The 20,517-nt window shown below is 38.7% G+C and overlaps 1 protein-coding gene across 1 annotated transcript in view; it reads right to left on the bottom strand.

Annotated features, from left to right (window-relative positions):
- Positions 1-20,517, bottom strand: part of LOC111931297 (uncharacterized) — a 197,953-nt gene that overhangs the window by 8,892 nt on the left and 168,544 nt on the right. The gene's annotated exons all lie outside the window — the stretch shown is intronic.

Below are 20,517 nucleotides of genomic sequence, written 5' to 3'. Positions count from 1 at the left end.
TATGGATGGTGGTTTCAGGGTTTGAAGCAGTTTAGTTTCAAGCAGTTTAAGTGGCTTTTCCACTGAACTCAGTTGCCTGTAACATCCAGGAGCCTGTGACTGACCAGCTCAAAGTCACACCACCAGTGTCATTCAGCATTGCAACGTTGGCCAAAATGATATTTTGAGATGCAGGAGAAAAGAACAAAACCATTTCGCTACTCAGGAAAAGCTCAGTAAGGACATTTCTGTTTTTTCCATTTTTCATCTTTTGTAAAAGTCCATGAGGGTATTTGCTAGCACTGATTGATTGATTGATCAGCTTCTAGGACTGACATTTTTCTGTATATCCAATTAAAATTGCACATGAACTGACTTCTAACACCTGCCCTCTTTGTCAGGCTTTCTTCCCTTCTCTGTGGGTAGGTCAGAGAAAGTGAGATTAAGATTATACAGAAGAGAGAAATTAATCCAGAGAGGAAATTGAAGTGGTGAAAAAAATCTCTTTGCAGGAATATGACAGTTCTTTCTGTAGATATTTTCAGAATCTCAGAAAGCGATTAACTGGCAATGAAAAAGAACTTCTGTCTCAGCTACTCACCACAGACAGAAAGAACAAACATTTAGAGAATTTACACTAATGCAATCACCAACCTAGACATTGCTTTTACACAGCTCTTTGTGCTTGTTCTTGAAACCAGAGGGAAAAAAATATTTCTATGCTACAATTAAATATGAATTCATTTGTATTTTTCCTCATCGAGTGTCATAATGAAAGAGGGGAAATGAAATGTAACTTTACTGTTCAATCAGTCAAAGCTGACAACCAACAATAAAAGCCATTAATCTAAATTAGCAGCACAAGAAAAGAATGACACAACACTGTCTCCAGGACTGGATGGAATTGGTACCTATCACTGAGGGCTACCTAATGAATTCTGAGTCACTGTTAATTTGCAAGGATCATTATTGCAATTTACTACTGCACATGATGCTTCCTGCTTTTCAGAACAAATTGTCCAAGCACATATCACCACTTGGAACATGTTTTTGAGAAGATGAGGATGTCATCTGAAAGTATCAGATCTTTTCATGGGGCAAGTAGTCAGCTCTTGAAAAAAAAAAAGCAAAAAAAAAAAGTTGTTATTTTTCATTTCCTTCCCAAAACTCCCAGTGGGTTTTAGTTTGCTGTCTCTGCCCCCAGTGTCCTGTCAGAACAGCTTTCCAAGCCTTTCCTGCTCCCTTCCCAGAGGTTCTACACAGCAGCTGGTGACATTCCTGCTGCTCTCTGGCCCATACACCTGGGCTTGTTTGTTTCCAGCAGGCAAAAGCAGTGTGGGGGCAGACCTCTGCTTCAGAAACTCTCAGAGGATTCTCCAAGAGTTCCTGCAGCTGCAAGCACCTTAGAGCCACTCCAGAGACTTCCTATGCAGTTTCTCACTGCAGGATTCTGTGTTTAGTGATCCCAGTCAGGTGTGGGCTGCCTCAACAAACTGGAAAATCCTCCATTCAATCCACAAGCTACAGGAGAGATCCAGCAGTACCTTCTCATCCAGCCCTTCCCTTTTTCTTTACAAGCAGCACAGACAGACCTCCCTTTTTAAAAAATATTCCCTATGCTTCTGTATGAATTGCTTGTAATGACCCACTCAGGCATGCATTACTCCTTGAAATGCAAACGTAATCATTTGCAGTGCTCAGCCTGATGAAACACAAAAAATGCTTCCACAAATGTTTGTTTGTTCCTCCACAAGAAAATGTATGGTAGAAGTCTCTTGCAATCTAGGTGACTTGAGAAGAAGGTTAAAGAACTGTGGTTTTGCAATTTGATGCCTGTCTGAAGCCTCTGATTCCAAAGAGTCTGAAAAATCCAAAACTGCTCCAAAAAACAAACTCACAAAATAATCCCACAATGAAAACAAACAAGAAAAGCCCAAAAAGAAGCAAAAAAAGAGCAAAAATCTAAACAAAAAGAAAGGAAAGAAAACACATACATATATTTTACTGAATAGACAGGGACCTGAACATTTTCCTCTGACTGGATTACAAGTGTTTTACTTAAGTTATGGAGTTCATTCTCTAAACTTTAGCATCCTGCTGATAAAGGATGGAGGCTGGAGAAACAACCTTCAGCTCTCCACAGTACAGAGTATTTTGGGCTCCTAACACCTGCTTCAGAGCATTAAACCTTTCTATTACATGAGACAAAATTAATTGCTTAGAGGATGTTGTATAACAAAATTCATAAGACTCAGCACAGTTTGTACAATGTGAGAAATGTTCTCTTTTTGTAACCAATGAAACCTACTCAGTATCACCCCTGTAGTTTGGGAAATGGTTTGCTGCATCCTGAGTGGATGCCTCTCTTAATTTGTGGATGAATTGATGGCTCACACATGACTGACTGCACTTGAGGAGTGACTCTGATTTAATGGCAGCCTAGATCTGGGTGCAGTTATTAATGCTTCATTAAGCTGGTGCAATGAAAATCATCTTGGGTTTCAAACTGACACTGTTTATAAAGTCTAGAGAGATGTAGGTACTTACACATTATGATTTATTTAATTTTTAAAATATTTCCTCACCATAGGATGTATAAAACATGTTTTTGAAGTACCCATTGTGTCCCTGGACCCTGAGGGAGCAGAGGATATCCACATTAGGAGGCTGTCTACATACTTGGAGTGTACATGTTCAGCATGATTGTTTCAAGTGTTTTGAGCTAAGGAGCATCACAAAGGCCAGGATGGTAAAACCCTAGATGAGATGTTAGTTCCAGACTAGTGCTGGAATTTGGTACTCTGAGAGACTGAGCTGTTAATGGTTAGTGGCTCAAACATTGCAAAGATCACTGATGGATTTTGCCCACTATGGCAAACTGCTTATCTGCAACCACCAAAACCTCCCCTTGCCCTCCAAATCTGAGCTGTGAATCCCTGTGAGCATGGAAAGGTGCTCAGCTCCCTGTGTGCAGTCAAATGAATGGTTCCCTCAGCTCCACTCACTGCTGTGACCACATCTCCTCAACTGCAGAGGCACCCAGTGAACGCTGAATGCTGACACCTAAATTAATTTCTCTTGACATGGAACTGAATCTTGTTCCAGGAGCATAATACTTTCAGAGATGTTAGAACGGGCATTACGCCTCTAAATAGGCATCATTAATCCAACTGTTCTAACAGATGCAGTGAAAAATAGGGGCAAAACCTCTGCAGACTTCTGGAGAGAAATTCCACTGGTGCAGACTGTTTGGAACATCTGTGATTTCTGTAATTATTGCCTGTTTTTCCTGCTCAGATGTGCCCGTTCAGAGATAAAGCATTTCCAAAATTATAAACAGAGGAATAAAAGGCTGAAAAGACACTTGTTCTTAATTATTTACATTTAAGGCAGGGTATAATTAGTTTTACAATTGCTAGAGCATTGACAGCAAGCAATTGCTGTCTTCAGTCCATCCATAAACAAGCTTCTCCGTTGGTAATTGGAAGAGACCACACATGCCATGGATTACTGGAGCTGTATAATGATATGGGCTTTACCTTTGCTTTTTGCTTTGTGTACTTGTTTGGGTTTTTTTCTGTGCTTTATGATTTTCTGCTTGTCCATTCTAGTCAGCACACCTGAGTTCAGAACATCCTTTATTGAAAATAGGAGGGTCGCATCGATTGTAACATTTAAAAGAGACCGTTTGAGAAGACAGCTTAGGAAATTACAGAGATTGTTAAAGTAGAATGCAGCCCATTCCCAAAAGAAAGGAAAAAGTCAACACAGCACCAATTCTAGCAAGGTGACATTCTCCCAAACTTCATTAGCTGCAAAGGCATGGATTTAAGTAAGAATCTGATGGACATCTTTCTTAGGCTGCAGTGCGTCATACATTTGTCTTGGAAAGGAATATGCTGGCACTATTTTGCTATTCAAGGGGAAGAATCTAGTCTTCTGGAAGAAGTGCTAGCAGTAGCAGTTTGGTTTCCAGAACTCTCCCAGTGGTAAGGAGGTGCTGGCAGAAGTGGAAATGATGTACAGATGAACTCACATTGAATGACTGATAGTCAAAACACAGAGAGTGACTTTAATAGTATTGTCAAAATACAAAGCAAGTCCATAATGTTGCAGAAGGTAAAGGGTTCTCACTTGTATTTGTTTCTTTTTCCCCTGAAGAGCTCATAAAAGATGACAAAAATGCTAAATTCTCCTGATTTTGCATCTCTGTGTGAATCACTGCCATAATCTTAGGGGCCCCTTCTCTTGCTAATTGCTGGAGAGCTAATGGCACAGTGTTGCCACCCTCACACAGACTCATACACAAATGCTTCCCCCACCATCTACAGACATTATGTCATGTCATCTTTATAATATCTACATAATAAAGGAGAAGTGCCCTAGAAATATTCAATTATAAGTATGTCATTTTTATAGATCTGAAAGTTTTATCGTTCTCAAACTTTCACCTCTGCTCCTACAGATACATTTTTTTTAATAAGTTTGGAAAAATGAATCACAAACCCATGAGAAATATATCTATTTATTAATGCCTCATGGCCTGCTGTCAAAAGGCTGGTGTAGAAACAAGTTAATAGCCTATACATTCTGTTCTGGCAGATTACAGGTTTTCCTTACAAGCGGATTAACACAAAGGCACAATTATCCTTTCAATTGCATTTTTACATATAGCATAGCATAATGTAGAGTTCATCCACAGAATTGCATATTTCTTCTGATGTGTTTAGTGAACCTAGAGATTATAAAGGAACTTGCTGAGGCAGAAGGACATGGGTTAAAAAAAAAGAAGCAAATTTGCCAAAGACACACAAATTGAAAAAGCTGGGAATGGATTTCATATTTCTCAGTTTTTCATTTAGTGTATTACCAAGTGCAACATCCTGTTTCCCCTCTTTAAGCATCTTTATGACCACTCCTATGAAAATTCACTAATAAAACAGTCTATTTTATAGATGCATGTACTGGTGCTCCCACCTTTGTCTTCCGTGCATGGGTCACCTACTTATACAAAGGGCACAGGCTCTTAATTCTCCCTAGTTTGAGATGAGAGCTTGGGGTTATTTTTCAACTTTCAGGAACACACAAACATTCTGCATGGAAAACCCCAAGTTCACAGAACAACAAAAGATCATTTTTATGCTGTGTAGGAAAGCTACCCGTTTTACACACTGCTGGCATATTTCTGTGAGGAGAAATGTATCCCCAGCTTCATGCAAGTATGAATGAAAATATTAGCTCCCTTCTTCATGAGCACTGAGGTGGCAAGGCATGTCAATGCTCTGTAATACATATTAAAATATTCTCCTTACAATAAATATTAGAGGGTGGGCTGCTGTCTTGTGGCCAGCATGCTTTGTGAGCTACCTCAGCATGGGGAAGAGCAAACTCTGCCCTACAATAATTCTCAGCATACAGCTGCAACTGATGCAAACCAGGACAGGCTTAGGAACAGAGCTGGCTGCAACACATTCCTGCTAGGATAGATGACAGGTGTATCAGCTCAACAGAACTGGGTTGGTGGGAGTGAGAAACATGCAGTTCTGCTTTGGGGTGTAAGTGGAAGATGTCTCTTACTTCCCTGGAGCCCCTCTGGGGATGCAGCTGCCCCTAATGATGGACTCTCAGTTCCCATGGGCATGGTGGCTATCCACTGGACTGATACAGGGTGTACAGCCACCCTGCTCCCCTGATGAATCACCTGTTTAAAAATGCATGACCAGAGACCAAAAATACTTGACATAACCTCCAGGCTACAGCTGAGCAGGTAAAAGATGTTGCACGAGGGACATTCTTTTCTCTATGGCAAAAACGTTTTTTTCTTCACATTTTTTTTTCTCCTCACTATTCTGGAAAGTGAAAAGAAGGGATTAAAAAGTAATAAGAAGAAATGGTGTCGTCATCTACCTAATCAAACTCACTACACTAAAAAATCTGTCACATTTACTACTGAGTTGGTTGCTGTGCAATTCAGAGGACTTTTCATGTCTTTTCACAGAGTCACAGATCATTCTGAGTTGGAAGAGACCCACAAGGATCACTGAGTCCAAATCTTAAGTAAATGGCCCATCCAGGGATTGAAACCACAGTATTGTGTTATTAGCACCATGCTTTAACCAGATGAGCTAATGTCAGGGTCAGGTTTTATCACCCCCCAGCCTCATGCTCAGCACTTCCAACATATCCAAGATTTTTCCTGATACTGAGGTTGTCATTTGCACCTACAAGTTTCACCTTTGTTCTCCTCATTGCTCACTGTCTGCTAAGTTAGAAATAGAAGACACACAGCCATCTTTCTTTCACTTTTCTCTACTTTTCCTTGGATTTCTGCCTCATGTGTAAGTTAATGCCTTTTTTGGGTGGTTTTCTTATTGTGTTTTGCCTTTGTACATCAAATCTCATAACATTTTTGTTTTCATTGCTAATTTCCCATGTTGGGACTCTTGGCAATATGTCCTTATCCTTACTCTAAAAGATTATCTTTTCAAAGATACTTTAACACAATCAGATCCCAGCTTCAGCAGGACAAGGGATATTTCCTTTGAGAACCCTTGCATTGGAAATAACCACAATCAGTCCATAAGCCCTTTCTACAGAATAGGAATTATTGTTCCCTTTGACCAACACAGAATGAAACACAAAGTGTAAAGGTAACTGCTGGGGTAAGCCAGATCATCACAGGATAAAGGCTCACAGTTTTCCCAGTGCTTAAATGACCAAAACACCTGCATTGAAAACCAACTCAGAATGTAGTGCTTATCACCCTTTACCCACATCAAAAGGCTAAGAGTAAGTTCCTCACTGATTTTGAATCGAGTGATTAGAAATTCACTCAACTTTCGAATCAAACAAGGAGCAAGAAATGCTTGTAGCATGCAGTGCTTCATGGGAGGTGTAGTTTGGTACAGAGGTCATCCCTGTGTAATTACTGGGATGCAAAACCCTTGTAATCAGGAGCCAGTGAGCCCAGTGGCTGGCAAAAATACAGCTGGAATAGATGAAAACAAATCCTCCCACATTCATCTGTCTAAACTAAGTATGTGTAATTGCAAACACTGAAAAATGTTATCTCATTCACAATAGCCCAAATATTGGATGTCACAAGTCCCAAGTGACAACCTTCAGGTAGAGCCTTAGATATCCTATAGAGAACTGTGACCTCCTGCAGAGGTCACAAGAGAGGATTAAATGTTTTTTAGTTTGTTCTTTCTTAAAAATTTCTTGAAAATCTCCTTTTGGGCCAGAAGTAAGGAACAACACTGTTATTTAAACAGTTACTTAAACAGATGGTTTTCTGCTTTCGACTTCTTTTTGCCAAAAGAAGGGCTCAAGTAGTGTGTGAAAGAGAAAAAAAAATCCTAGGTCAACATATCTCTGATCTTGTTTCTCCTGCAGTCCATAGCCAACTTTTGCTGCTCACATTCAGATCTCCTTTTGTGAGCACAGATTAATCTCATAAACTGAAAGGCAGCTCACAGCACATATTGCCCACAAGACAGAAGCCCACCATATACTATTTATTGAAGGACAGAAAGAATTATTTTTAATTTGTGGAACTCAACTAGGGAGAAGCAGATATAGCTCAGTTAGCAGGGACCAGTGCCTGAATATTAAAAGTACATTAAGATCAATAAATGGATAACTGAAACATCTATTAAAAAATTTCCACCTAATATAAAGACATGCATAGCTGTATAATTGAAATATATTTTGTCCATATTTCTATGAGATAAAGAATTTCAATGAAAATATAAAGCACAGAATGATATTGCTCACTGTTAATTATCCAGCAAATAGGATTATTATTTTCTTTTAAAGTGATTTTTGTCTGAGTGTTCACTAGTACATGACTTCAGATTTGCATCTGGAGAATGCAAATCTCTATCAATCCTCTGTCTGGGAAACAGATGGAAAAAGGGAGAACAGGTTCTACCAGCACTTTCCCTCTTGTGTGGATGGATCTGCTGTTTAGGACTACCTGAAAAATGGTATTTTTCTTTTTTAGACTATTATATTTATATAAATATAAATTTATTTATTTTATACTTTACTGTTATATTTATATTATGTTCTTTTATAATATTTTACTTTATAGTTTACCTATCCACGTCCTTATTTTCCCATCTTTGCCTCCATGATTTTTCCCATGTTTTGCTCTCTGAGGCATTAAAGTTGTAAGCATTTTCTTGCTGTCCAGAAATTGGAGCACAGTATCATTTTAAGCAGATTTGTGATCAGTGCTGGCATAATCAGGAAAACAGAAGCATAAGGTTTCCTGAACTAAAAATAGAACTGTAAAATATTAATCAGTCTTTTTACTATTTATAGTGCACAGAGACTAAGTGTAAAGGAAAATATTTAGTAAACTAATATTTTGGGGTATTTTAAATATGAATCAAAACGTAGTGCAGGCTTTGAAAGTGTCTTGCATCCTTGGAACTGGGCTCATACAGAGGCATATTTCTTATGCACAGGCTTTAGACTCCAGCTCTGCTTCTAAGCTTTGTGATAAGATCCTGCTCTAAACATGCTCAAGGTTCAGTCAGAACAAAATAATAACTTCCAAAACATCAAGTCTAATACTAAAAAGACACAGTTTTCTATACTTTTTGCAAGCACCACTTATCTTCAGGAATGGCTCTCTATTTCTGAGGAAACTGGTGGGATATCCTGTGAAAATGAAAAGGACCAAGAGAAGGATATACAGCTTAAGGAATTCTGATGTGACAGCTCCTTAATTTCCAGTTCTTTGCAGTAAAGAAAGGTGGAAAAGTATGCACAGTTTACCAGCAACTGTCAGGTTCTCGATGTATTACTCTAGAAAACATGAGGATTAAGCCTGAGAGGGCTACATTTAGATCTACACCCAAAACATCACCAGAGATGCCAGCACACAAGGGACAAGACCCAGGAGGATCATGCATTGCACAAAACATTTAGCAGCAAGAGACCTGAGGTGAGTGATTAAAGGGAATCCTTCCTGGCTCTGCTCAAACTGTCCTGGTGCCCTGGAGAAGCTTTGCAAAGCTGCTCCCTGGCATTTGGAGAAATCCACCTTAAAGTTCCCCTCCCAAACAATAATGCTGCCACAGAGCCATCATAAGCTCCCTGCTGAGAGGGGAAATCATGGTTGTTCTGTTGACTTCAGTGGCCAAAGCTAAAGGGAAAAAATAAATCAGTTTGGCTTTGGGAAGATTTTGATGAGTCAGAGATGTGCTTGCTGCAGAGACACTGGGATCAAGTTGAGAATACCCTGTCCTTGAAAAATAATTGGCTAAAGCTCAGACCTTTAAAATATTTTGGCATTGCTGCACTTCACATTGCAACATCCTACTCCCTGAGGAGCCTCAGGCCTCGGTGAGATGATGTAAACAACATACATTTAAGTGCTTCAGAAAAAGCTCCTGAGTTACCATGCAGCAAAAGCAGGCCATGCCCCCGGAGCAGAGCTCCTGGACAGGGAGCCTGACACCAGCCCTGCACCTGAGCTGATGATTACGGACTTGGTGGCACCTAAATCCTCACTCTTCTCCAGAAAGGGTATGAGAAAATATTCCAGACCACACCTAAGTGTCCCCAGTGTCTGATGGGTATTGAGTTACACTGATTCTCTGCTGGAGTTAAATCCAGTCCTAAAGCTGGGATCTACCGAACAAGGTGACCTACCAAACTGCCACACTGAAGTGTCTTCAACATGCTCCAAAAGGGAGAGCAAAAATCGTCCACACACACAGACAAAAAGGGTTTTCTTGCAGTTTTGTGTTATTTCAGTTTGGGGTAGAAGAAGAGCTGGCATTAGCCCATGATGCAGTCAGCTGTGGCGAGTACTCAGCTTATGCTCAGAAAATGATGTTAATGCAGCAAACTCTCCACTTGCAATTAAACCTCATCAACAGCAAGTTAATGCTGTAGCCTCAGACAAATATCTGCACAACTGAAAGCACTGTAACTTTGCCTGGAGCACAAGCCAGCAGAGCTCAGCACGCTCAGGAGAGCAGGGTTAAAGGATACCAGTATTGTGAATATTGCTCAGCACTTCCTTTATAACTTTAATCTAGGAAATCTCAGTCCGAGGTGAAATCCTAAATCCTTGCTCACCAGTATCCCATTGCTTTTGGAGGGAGAAACCAACACTCAGAATCCTTAAAATTCAGACAACTGTCACAGCCTTAATATATGGATTATAATAACATTAATTTTTACTTTATTTTTTTTCAGAGAAAAATAAAATGTTAGTCTATCACAAATTTTTTTTTCAATTTTTTTCTTTCTCCTCCAAGAGCAAAGCAAGCAGACAGAAACTGAAAGGTCTGGCAAGTTAAATGGTAGAAATCATAAAAACTGAATGTTTTTGGGCTTGGTTGTCATAATCTAGGTTCAGAAAAAGTGATATATTTGCTTCATTTTTTTTTCCTTTTTCAATTAATTTTTGAATTAATTTTGAATTTTAATTTTCCTCTCACTGAAAATGACTGCTAACATGCAGGGTTGGGGAGTTTTTATTAATTTGTAATTTCATCTTTCTGTTGCAACAGAATTTTTGCCACTTTATAAGCTGCAACTACATCATTGCTGTCATTTATTCCAGGGTCACCACTCTACTCCTTGATAAATAGGGACATGTAGAAGTCCTATTAGTGAATTTAGATTTATGAGCAGGTTTGAGTGACAGATGCTTGCATGTCATGAATACAAGAGCAGTGAGTTTCTAAATACGACAGACTGCATTAGGCATATGGATTTATACTGCATAAGAACTACACAGCCACCAGAGACCTCCCAAAGTAGAGGAATATGTAATGTAAAGTTAGAAAAGGAAGTCTGTCTCACAGAAGCACAACCTGAAAGAACTTCAGCCACATCAGTTCTTTGATGCTGCAGGTAATCACAGTAAGAATATCAGAATCTATCTTAAAGCTATTTAGGCTTTTCCCTAGAACACTGCTGAAAGCTGGGTGTAGAAAATTTATACCCATTTGTTTTTGTGGGAATATTTGCTTTTAACTGAAATAGCCTATCTTCCATGTTTACCCACTGAGATGTAAACTGACAGCAATGCACACCAGACATCCAGCAAGGGTAAACCTTGACTTTTGATACATTTCTTTCTTTTTCTGTCCCACTAAAAGACAGAGTGCCCTCAGAAAGCAGATGTCAGCTGATGGAAAAAGGATGGGACAGGGTGGGAGATGAATAGTGACTGGGAGGATAATGAGAGGGACAGGTTTCAAGCAAACCTCCAGTCAACATAGGGCAGAGAAACACCCTCGGTACCCTCATGTCTCTTCCATATTTCTGCTGGGGAGGCATTTGGCCAGCTCCACCTTTCAGTTCTCAGTTTAATCTATAAAGTAGTGATGGGAACAGTGGTCACCACTGGTGAGGTGGACTACCTTTGTCCTAGCAGGCAAATATCTGGGACTGCTGCTTTGGGGAATAAACCAGGTTTTGAAGATGTGTTGTTTCATTTCCAGCTGTGGCTCCATTAAATGGAGCAGCTCAGTATGAAAAAACAGGATAAGAAAAGGTGTCTGAGATTTTTTTCCCTGGTTGCCATCTCAGTGTTGAGATATTTCTCCCTTTATGTTTACTACCTTTCTTTTAAAGAAGCTAGTAAGGCCTCCCTGCTTCTCATCTTGGGACATCATTCCAGAAATAAATAGAAGTCACTGCTAGAGGGTTTTACTTTATATTCTGGCTCTATTTCTCTTGGCTCAATTTCATCCCCTGAAGTCAGTGTGGAGAAAAAGATTCATGGATTTTTTTAAGGGCAGAAAGGACCCTAGTGATTGTCTAGCATGACATGTCTAACACAAGGCATAGGTCTTCACACTACTCATTTTGATTCTATATCCAAGAACCATAATGGTTTTTTCTTGTCTTTTTTTTTTTTTCTCTTCAGAAGAGATGAATCCAATGTTGAATTTAAAACTTCCAATGATGGAAAATCTACTGCAGCCTTTAGAAAGTTGTTCCAAAGGTTAATTTGCTCACTATTCAAATTCATACTTTATTTTTAGTTGGAATTTATTTTGTTTGAACTACCAGTCATTGTTTCACCTTAACTTGTTACACTGTGGAGCCTTATCAAATTTATTCCTTCTGCCCCTTCCCTTCCCCCTATGGATATATTTAGACTGCAATCAGGTCATTCTCTAAGCCTTCTTTGATAACTAAATAAAGTTGCTTGAGTATTTCACAACAAGGCACGTTTCCCAAGCCTCTAAGCATTCATGTGGCTCTTCTCTGAATCCCTTCCAGTTCATCAGTATCCATCTGAAGTGTAGACACCAGAACCAAACAGTATTCCAGCAGCAATCTCACCAGTGCCAAATGCAGAGTTAATTTAACCTCACTATGTTCTCCCACATTTTAATGCTCAAAGGTTACAGTAGCTTTTTGAGCCATGCTCAGTAAGCATGAAGACTATGGTCCCCATGATTTCTTCTCTGCCACTGCCTTCAAAAGTCATCCAAGCTACGTGCATAACTTATATTTTTATTTTTCAGACATATAAACTTTGATTTGGCTCAGCTGAAACACATGCTATTTGCTTGATATCTTCAAACAGCCAGATCACTCAGCAATCTGTTCCCTTCCATGCTCCCCCAAGCTCATGTTATTTATAAACTTAATCCATAATTACATTCTGGTTTTTTATTTCCAAGTTGTGGATATATTTGCTGAATAGTGTTTCTCCGAGCAGATTCTTGTGGGAAATACAGACATTTGAAAAAAATTCTCTTTTTGTAATTAGATTTTGAGAGCTAGGTCTCAATGCATTCAATGTGTGCCCCATTGATTTTATATCACTCTAGCTTACAAATACACCATGTATCATTCCAAATGTCTGAAAGTCTATTATAGCAACAATATTGCACTGATAAAACAGATATAAAATTTCCTTTTAAATAATAGTATAAATTCAGTTAAACAATACCCTTTTCATAAAAATGTGTTGATTGGCATTTGTTATTCTCCCCTCATTAACTCTTATTACTATAGTTATATGTCAGACATGCTGTTACTTTACCAAGAACTGATGGTGGGCTGAAAAACTTGCAATTACCTAAATCAGCCTGTTGTCTTTTTCAGAGTATTTGTATTTCAGGTACTGTTGTGATTTTATTCAAGTTCTCTGGGATATTCTCTGCCTTCCTAGAATCAATCAATATTGATTGTCGTTGATCGCTACTTTTCTTTTTCCTGTCTGTAAGCTCTCTGTGTCTGCTGATTTTAAAGGCTCTCTTTGACACTCTCACAGATTGTAGTTGCAATGATTTCTTCATCATGATCATCATTTGTCATGGTCATCCCAGCCAAAACACAGCCCCATACCAAAATTAATTCAGCCCTGACCAAAACCAGCACATATCTGATGTTAATGTTCATTGACTCTGAAATCTGAGACAGAAAACTTTGCTTTAGTCATATGGAGAAAACTTTATTTCAGTCATTTTGAGAATTCCCAGCAATTTCATATGCTATTATGTTTCTCATGATTTTGATATAATTTTTTAAAAAAATAATTTTGGTGGTAACTTTTACATCTGCTGACTACAAGTTTCTACATGTGTCTCTTTGTTTCCATTTAACTTATATATGCATTTGCATGTGTATAAATTCATATTTGGCTACTTTCTTTTTCATTCAGAGTAGAGTTGGGTGGAATTTTAAGCAGCATAGTGTTTTCCTCAAAGCATGTGATTGTGACATTTTGGCACAATTAGTGAAATGTTCATAAACAAGTCCCAATTATGTTTTACATTTTCCCATTTATAATATTTTATCTTTTCAAATTTAGCTGATAATTTTTTCTGTCTCAGAGAATCTGACCTTTTTAAATCATGAGGTATAAATACAAATTATTTTGAGTTTATTCTGTTTGCTTTGAAGACAAGATCAGGCACACCTTCCATACTCCAAGTGGAAGTTTTTTCTATCTCATCTAGGAAGAATTCCTTAACAATATTGACTTGGATTTATCTTTTTTCCAGGTAAACTTAGGCTGTTTATGTTGATTAGGCCTTCTCTGAAGGGTTCATAGCAATTCTCCACTCAAGCCTACCCACTGGAAAACAACAATAGTTTTTTTTTAAAAGGTAGGCAGGACCAGTAAGGGGACCATGAAGATACAACACACAAGGGAAGCAGTGTGAGGAAAATTTCAAGCTGCTCGGACTGGAGCAATAATGGGACTGCCACAGAAGGCAGCCCAGGATCAATAGCAAATTTCCTTTTTAATTCCTAGCACTATGTGCCCTGAAATGTGTCTTTTGATGTTTGTTTCAGTATTCTCTGTGGATTTGGCCTATTCTTAGGCTGTTAACTTCAAATTGCTATTTAATCCATTTTAAAATCCATTTCTACTCATGTTAACTTACCCATCAACTATTCAATTTTGAATGAATCTTGCAAATAAAATGAGAGAGACAGAAATAAGAAATACTAATGGTACATTGTTCCAGTCCCTTCTGCTTCTTATTATCATCTCAAAAGAAAAACTTTAATCTCTACACCTTTTCATGTGAGATCTTTTTTGTATTTGATGATCTGAGATTTTTCTGAAGGCTGAAAAAATATCAAGAGATACTAAACAATAATGAATGGCACAAAGTTTCTTTCTTACACACATTAATAGGAGAGTGTACATATGTGAGGCTGTGAGGGAGTATGTATGCAAAAAGAGGGCATACACTTTAATATATTATATTCATTTCCCACTGGTGTACCTCATAAAAGAGAAAAAGTTATGCACATGAATGCAAACAAAAATGTGTGTGTACAAATCTGTGATGGCAACATCTCATGCAGATGAGAAAAAAAAAATCAAATTTACACCCTAAAGATCTGGAAGCACAGTACTCAACAGCAAAAGACAGACACTGAACTGAGAATTGTAAGAACAGGTAATACCAGAATAAATCTCACACACATTGTCAGTGGGTTACATAAATGTGTGAAAGAGAATGTATTTCTGTATGAGTTCAGACTTCTCTTTCTCTTAGAAAGGCTTGATGATTAGTTAAGTTAGGAAATACTAGAATTCTGTCTTAGAGGTTTGCAGGAACAAGATTGTTTTTTCTAAATATCAGTAGACAAGGAGTCAGGCTGATGTCCTACTAAGGTTGGGATAACTACAATTGATACCTTTTTACCTGCATAAAGAAAGAGGTGTGATGGCTAGAGGTAGTGCTTACCCTCACTAAAAATTGGGAATTATACAATGTTTTTTATTCCCCTTAAGTTGGAGAGGATACAGATTTTTTTTCTGTAAGCTTGGTTGAAAAAAAAAAAAAACCTTTTCACTTCTGCTGCACATTGTTGAATGAAGTGCAGCTGTAATTAGGTCAGATAAAGTAAAATGTGAGCGAGGACTAGACTGTCTACACTGTTCAAGTCAATCTGTTTCCCCAGGCTGTGCCTGTATTTGTGCTTCACACTTTTGGAGTTTGTGGCAACCAGCCAGCCATCTAGTGCTAGGCACTGTTCTGCAAACATGAGTCTCCTGACATTAAAAGCGCTCCTGAGACCCCCAGACTTGTTTTAGGAGGGAAACATTGACCTCTTCTAGTTCATATCTTCTTCTCTTTCTGCAAATTGTGTAACTTCTGAGTTGCTGAATCTTAATGTGCTCTCTGTGATGTGCAATGATCTCTTCTTTCACTTTAGTTTCCTTGTTTCTTCCAGACTAAGGTACTTTTATTAGTGTAGGAGCAGTATGTCTGCTTAGGACAGTAAGCAGAGGTATGGAGGCACATATGGATTGTTTATCTATAAAAAATGGGGATAGAAGGGGTGTCTTTGAATTTTAAGTGTACAAAATTGCTTCCTGGTTTTCATATCCTGGACTGATTTTTCTCATTTGCTCTAAAGTACTTGTTCCACAATGTTTTCTTGTGTATATCAGGGAAGTTACTTGTGCCATGAGGACTTCAGATGAGTCTTAGTTTCAAGATTAAAATCATAATCTGAGTTCCTGCCTAAACTACAGAATTTGAAGACCTCCAGTGTAGAACTAGAAGCTTTGATACATCACACTATGAAGTCACAAACCTAGAGAGTCCTTGGACTGTAGATTCAAGTTTTTGTGTGGTTTCTGCATCATGAGGTCTAGTGTCTGTCTAGGTGCTGTTCAGTCAGCTCAAAAACTTCATAATCTTAAATGAGCAAGGTCAGCTCAAAGGTTATTGCTATTGCCACTTTACAGAATTAAGGTTCTAAAAATTTTAAATTAGTTGATGAGCATCAAGTCATCTATGTCAGGATTTGCTCACTGATCTGTTCCCCTTTGTTGCAAAAAGCCTCTTTGATGGCCATCCTGGAAACAAACTTAATGAGTGGTGATTCACTACAAAAATGTTCATTAAGGTATGTGACTGAAGGCTTAATCAACCTGTAACTGAAAAAGTCTTTTAGGTGGCCGAGGCCCCTGCTCAGATGGTCCTTCAGTGCTGATGCTCATTCTAGCTCTTACATTTGCTGGCTCTCATTCACAGCTCACTAAAAGAAATCGACCCCCACTCTACTGCAGCTATCCTTCTGCCAGGGCTTGAGCTCTCAAATGAGAATTCAGACTTTCAAATTACAGCTAGAGGCACAGGGAAAGAGGGGAAGGTATCCCTGTCTGTATAGCTGTCGAAGAGATGGCCCTGGGGTTGATCATCTCTTCACAGTCCCTAGCAATAGACATTCCACTGTACTGCATTACAGGCAGCCCACGAGTGTGAGGCATGAAGCAGGGAGGTCACAGGAAGGAAGCCACTTCCACTGAATGATGAGAGGACACTGTAGCAGCAGAGCAAGACTCCAGAATAATAATAATTTTAAAAAAGAGTAAGCTACAAGACAGGTAGGCAGGCTCAATGATTGTTTACTGTCCAGGAAAAGAGAGGATTTTTTTTTTTTTTTATGCAGCAGAGCAGAACAGGCTGACTAAATTATAACCTTAGCCCCCAGCAGCAATCAAAGAACTAAAGAGGAAAAAAGAAACTCAGGGGGAAAGTAAAGAATTTAAAAGAAATAGAAATTCATAAAGAGCCTTTATCAACATGGGAGAGAAAGCACAGAACTTGAGGAATGAAATAAGAAGACAGAAACAAGTTAGAGGGAAATGAGAAATAGATCAAAAAATGAAAAGCTCTGGATACATTCAAATGAAGGGTATTTTTGTAAAAATTCTCAGAAATATTCACAATGTGCATAATGTGAGGCTGTGCTGGTCATATGAACAAGAATCACAAAGGAAAAATTATGAATGAAAGTTTCTATTTTACATATAATGGTTATTCAAACAGCATCATCTTCACACCTATTGGCTCTTTGGAAATTCAGGAAGAGTCTTCCACACCCAGTCTAGGATTTGTCTAGACCAATATGTTTTGGTAAATAAAACAGGAAAAAGTTGAAAAGGGAGAAAACATTCAGCAGAAATAAAAACCCCAGACACCAGCAAAATTCATGCAAAACTGCTTTCTCAGCCAGCTAGTTAAAAAGAGTCCTGGAGTTTAACATCAGCTTAAACTGATCCTTTACCAAATGACTCTGTATGCACACACTGTGAATGATACCTTAAGCAAAGCTTTCAAGAAAAAGGTCTGTACTAAGTTCCTCCTCACCCCCACATTATAAATGGTTCAGTAACAGCAAAAATAACCCATAATAAGGAGCAATTATCTAGTTTCTGAAAGGATGTGGTAAGCCTACTGAAATACATATGCTTGCTGAGACAATAAATCATTGATTGTTATGGTCTCTTTGCCCTTAAAATCCACGAGAGGTATCTGAACAGTTTACATACATGACATGGGCTGAATGGAGGATGGAGATTGTGTCTGGCAGATACTTGCTTCTATCAGGAAGTTGGTTTGATTTTTTAATCATTTTTATGGAGCCCTGCCTCTTTTATGACTGTGAGATTCAGCTTATAATAAAGTCCTGCTAATTAAACCACCTGACTATAGCAAACCTATAGCTTTGCAGCACTACTGCCACCACTCACAAAAAGAAACTTCAAATATGGCAAAGGATGTGCTCTTTAACCAACTTTATGCTCTCTTTCACTATTTTTTTTAAAGGAAGGCAATAAGTTTCTCTAAAGAAGCCCCTCAGAATCCATCATGAGAAGCTGTGAAATGACATTGTTCCATTTTCAAGGAAAATGTTCTTGCACTGTCCCTCACAGTTCTGCTCACCAGAGATGGCACCAGAAAATGTCAAATATGGCAAGTCCATCTCTAAACAAAGGGTGTGTGCCCAGGGGTAGACTAACATCAGATGTAGCTAAGGAGGTGAACTCTCTTCTGGGATCTCCTCCAGACCTCTGGAACAATTAGTGACCCCAAAAGAATCCACACTATTTTTTACATAAGACTGCCCAGGTGAAAGGTATGAATGGGATGAAGGGAAACTATGTAATTTTATTTTTTTCACACAAAAAAAAAAATGATCCAGTGCAGATTCGTTCTTCAGGCATGTACAACACTGATAAAGCATCAATTAAAAAGACACAAAATTGACTAAGAACCAGCTCGAATGAATTCCCTCACACCTGCAAAATCAAATTCAACTCTCTCCAACTCCTGGCCTCCAGCAAAAGCCTGAATGAGTAGATAAGGTTTACAATATGTCAAGGAGCTTAAAAAATAACTTTGTCAGATCAATAGAATGAGAAAGAAAATCCCAGGACTGAAGTCACCTACTTGGAAGGATTAGTGTACACAGTGGAACCATGACAGAAAGTGCTGGGGAGGATATTGAGCTCTTTCACTGTACCTCACGGGACCTGTAGCTGAAATGCCTCAAATACCTTTGTAAAAGAAGCATCTTGAGAATAACACATTATAGGATGCACCTCCAGTGCTTCTGGGGAAAGGAAATTATATATTTGGGGCTTATGAGAGTAGAAACAATTTCTGGAGATGGAGTAAGTGTTGGAGATGTACCCCAGAGGAAAAAGGCTGGAGGGTTTCCACACAGGGCAGAAGTTCCCTGGTTTAACTATGTAAGACTTTGAATTTAATATGATCTGAAAGAAAAAAAAAAGAATTTATTTTCTCAACTTAACAGACATTTTCTGACACAAATGTAGAATCTAACTGAAAACTGAGTATTTAGTTAAAAAATGACCTTTCTCTTCAGTTTTTACAGGAATCTTTTGATCAGCTATATGGGTGCTATAGAGCACTTGAAATACAAATAAAAATGGCAAGGAATTATGCTTCAGCTCCAGATCCCAGCAGGACTGATACAAAAAAATACAGGAAATATCTCCACTGCTGGGAAAGTCAATAGTAAAGATGCAGACTTCAAAAGAAATCAATAGCATGACAACACCGCTGCAGAACGGACCTGCCTGTTAGAAGTGATATCTCTTTGCCTGCTGACATACACGGTATTTTTAATCTAATGATTCCAGCTACCGGGAGTCATGTGTCTCAAAATCATGACATGAGTTTAAAAGGAGAAAAGTTAAAGAAAAATGTGTTTTGCACTTTGGCATTTCAGGTGTTCTTTGGGTATTGGTGAGGTTTGTTTTGTTTTGCTTTCTTAAAAAAGAATGTGCCTTGTAACTTTTTGCTCACAGCTCACAAGTTCACTTTTTTTATGTGACTATGGGGGGTCAAAACCAACTTCTCTTTTTAATGAAAGTTGATGTTTGTCATAACAGTATTTCAGGGATGACTGTTAAGAAAAATAACAAAATCAGTGAAGTGGACTACGTTAAATTTGCAATACCAAATATCTATTACTCCATTCTTTTCTCTTTTACTATTGTCCATTAGAGTACAAATTCAGGACACTCAATCAAAAAGGCACATATGAAACTGTAGTGTTCAACCTTGGAAATGGTTTTCATTAGGCTGTTATTATAGCTCATGTGGCTATTTAACCTACTATTTATTCTGCTGCAGTTAGCCCTTTTTTGAAGGAGAAGTAAATGCTGTTCCTAAGCCCAGCAGTCACCTACAAAATGATCACTGTAGAGCAAATCAGTTTGCAGTAAAATTTATTCTTGAGGATGCTGTGGGATTGGAGGCCAGTGCTCTGCATTAGTCACTGCTAAGAGCTGTTTGGTTTCCTCCCCTCAAGCCATGGGCAAGGAGAACATTTCTATGATGGTCTGATGTATTTCTTGGCAAGAACTGAGGAGGATCAGGTGCATTAACTTTCTTCATTTCCTGTGGTTAAATTCACTATCTAGTACCTATAGCCAAATCTTGGCCTCCAGAAAAGATTGGAAATGACACAGACCATTTCTGGTTCCTGGAAGTGACCCCTAATGGCAAATGAAGGATGGAAGATGCTGGCACTCAGGAGAGGGATCTGCGAAGCAGTTGTGAGAGGCAGTTAAGACAAACCTCAGTAACCAGCTCTGGAGGGATCCTAGGATGCCCTGTGTGGCCTTAACGGGTTCACTGCAGTGAAGGATAGAGACCAGGGACATGGGGCTCTGGCTGTGGGCTGCCTTCTCTTCTATCCCCACAGTGGGCAAATAGCCTGAAGCCACAAAGGCTGGGATGGCTCCAGTATGAGCTG

This window comes from Cyanistes caeruleus, chromosome 8 (genome assembly GCF_971803275.1).
Source record: "Cyanistes caeruleus chromosome 8, bCyaCae1.hap1.1, whole genome shotgun sequence".
Classification (NCBI taxonomy): domain Eukaryota; kingdom Metazoa; phylum Chordata; class Aves; order Passeriformes; family Paridae; genus Cyanistes; species Cyanistes caeruleus.
The sequence above is the reverse complement of the archived record's forward strand: the minus strand, read 5'-3'. Positions and strand labels throughout refer to the sequence as shown.